The following is a 3,051-nucleotide window of genomic DNA, read 5'->3' as shown; positions in this document are numbered from 1 at the left end:
TGTAGGGGTTTGGAGCCAATGGGCAAGAAAGAATTCTTGAGACATTTATAGTGTAAAAAGGTGGTTTTATTAAAGCACGGGACAGGTCCCATGGGCAGAAAAGGCTGCATTGGGGTTGTGAAGAGTGATTGACTATATACCTTCAGGTTGGGAGGGGGTCAGGGATTGTGTAAGTAAGTCTCTAACATATTTTGGAAACAAGGTTTCCAGGAGCTGCTGTTAGGAAAAGGTCATTTATTATTGTTTAGTAAAAACTGAGTCATGAGACCCTTCAGATGTGTGTCAGTGAGCCAAAAGCTTGGAGTATGATTGCCAACCTATATCTTGTTGGGTAGAGATAAAGGACGTTTCCAGAGGTTTTTTTTATATATCAAAGCCGACTTACAGGATCCTGGATGTTGGGATAATGTTAAGCGAAGATTCCCTTTTGCTTTTAGCAAAGTGTCATCATTGAGGCAGCCGAGCTCCCAGAGGAAGGTTACTCTGCCCGTTTCAAGGACTTATTAATGGGCTGTAGGCAGTAAAGAAATTTAATTTTTTTTTCTTCTGCCTTTGTTTTCCACATCAGTAGCATGTATCAGTACTTCTTTCTAGTCCTCATATGGTTACTATTTGCATGCTGTATCATTCTCCATTTTTTAAACGTTCAATCTAGTTGTGTATTTTAATCTGAAATATTTCTTTTATAGATAGCATATAGATGAACCTGATTTTTTAAATCCAGTCTGACCATATCTGACTTTTGATTGCAGTTTAATCGATTTACATTTAATAATCTTCAAGGTGGTTAGACTTAAGTCTGCCATTTTGCTATTTTCCGTATCTCATGTCTTTTTTGTTTTGTGTTCTTCATTTACCACCTTCTTTTGTATTAGGTAGATATTTTTTAGTGCTCCACTTTATTTTTCTGTTGAGTTTTCTTACTTATTTTTTGGGTTATTTTCTTAGTTATTGGTCTAGGGTAGTTGTTCTCAAAAGAAAATAATTCTTCCCCCAAGGAAACATTTGATAATGTCTGGAAACATTTTTGTTTGTTACAATTAAGAGTGTTAATGGTATCTGTTGGATAAAGGCAAGAGTTGCTGCTAAATGTCCTGCTACATTCAAGACAGCTGTCCACAATAAAGGGACTTTCCAGCCCAAAGTATCAATAGTACTGAGATTGAGAAACCCTGCTCTAAGGATTACAGTATTAATCTTAATTTATAACTGCTTCAGAGTAATACTAAATTCTAGTGAAATAGAGAAGCTTTGTTCCAGTATGACTCAATTCCTTCTTTCTCTTTGTGCTATTATTATCATGTAATGTCTATATTTGTTATGAATCCAAAATGCAGTGTTAGAGTTATTGCTTTACAAAATCTCGTTTTTAAAGAAGAGGAGAAAGGAGGAATTATAATTATAATCTTTTATATTAACCAATATATTTATTATTGTTAAGAAAACAAAATTCAACTGAGTAAATTTAAAGATCTAATCGGCTTTATTAAATGATTCATGAATTGGGCAACATCCCACCGCTGAGCTAAACAAAAGGTTTGTTTAAAGGCAGAGAAAAGGCCTAAGAAGAAAAAAAAAAAGAAAGGAATTTATTAGTAAGGAATGCATTGTTTAGACAAGATTGTCCTAAAGGGAGTGGAAGGGGTCTATCAGTAAATTTCCTAGTATTAATAAGGAATTTCCTTGTTGACTGGTTAAAGATTACATTCCTGGGTGGGGGTGGGGGGGTTGAAACTGCAATCAGATTAGGTATTAAGTCTTGGTTTACTGACCTGGGGCTTTAACCTAAGTCGCTTTATTTTAGGTCTGTGGTTTTCTTTTTAACATTTTAAAACTCATTTTATCCTGTGGGTTTGAGTCTCCATCTGGTCCTAATTCCTTGCTCCAATGTATTGCTTCACTTCCTCATAGTCTCTTTGTGCTATTATTGTCATAATTATTTTATCCTTATATGTGACAAGATCAACAATATAACTTTATAATTTTTATTTTATGCCTTGACCTTTTAAATTAGTTTTAAAACCAAAAAGGGAACATATTGTGTATTGTCTTTTATAATTACCTATTGTAATTAAAACCACAGGCCCAAAATGGCATCACTTAGGCCAAGTCACCAAACCAAGGCTCCATACCGAACCTAATTACAGTTTCAACCTCCTTCAGAAATAAGTCTTAAGGATCAGTAAGGAATTTTCTGATCAGCACCAATCAGTCACATGGACCCTCTCTGTGTTATCTCTATGGAGGATGAGGTAATCTGCATGATAACACCTCTTAGTTCTTCCACTAAGGGAAAACAACCTTACCTGGAACAAACCCTTTATTTTGCCAATAACTTTCTTGCCCCACCCTTCTTCCTGTAAAAACCTACCATTTTATACAACTCCTTTGGAGCTCCCCTCTACTTGCTGCCTGATTCATTTAGTGAATCATTTAATAAAGCCGATTCTATCTTTAAATTTACTCAGTTGAATTTTGTTTTTTAAACACTGTGTAATTACCTTTACTGGTGTTCTTTATTTCTTCATGTGGATTGAGTTACCATATTCTATCACTTCCTTCTTTTTCAGAGAACTTCCTTTCGTTCTTGTAAAGCAGTTCTGATAGCAATAAATCTCTCAGCCGTTGTTACTCTGGGAATGTCTTTATTTTACCTTAATTTTGTTCCAATTTTTTTTTTATTGTGGTAAAATGCATATAAACATAAAATTTACCATCTTAACCATTTTTAAGAATGTTAAGAATACCGCAGTTCAGTGGTATTAAGTATATTTATAGTGTTTTGCAGTCATCACCACCATCCATCTCCAGAACTCTTTTAATCTTTAAAACTGAAACTCGGGGCGCCTGGGTGGCGCAGTCGGTTAAGCGTCCGACTTCAGCCAGGTCACGATCTCGCGGTCCGTGAGTTCGAGCCCCGCGTCGGGCTCTGGGCTGATGGCTCGGAGCCTGGAGCCTGTTTCCGATTCTGTGTCTCCCTCTCTCTCTGCCCCTCCCCCGTTCATGCTCTGTCTCTCTCTGTCCCAAAAATAAATAAACGTTGAAAAAAAA

Source organism: Lynx rufus, unplaced genomic scaffold, assembly GCF_022079265.1.
Source record: "Lynx rufus isolate CCGP_SWC_20201006 ecotype Redwood Valley unplaced genomic scaffold, mLynRuf1.p SCAF_7, whole genome shotgun sequence".
NCBI classification, from domain to species: Eukaryota; Metazoa; Chordata; class Mammalia; order Carnivora; family Felidae; genus Lynx; species Lynx rufus.
Note: the sequence above shows the minus strand (reverse complement) of the source record.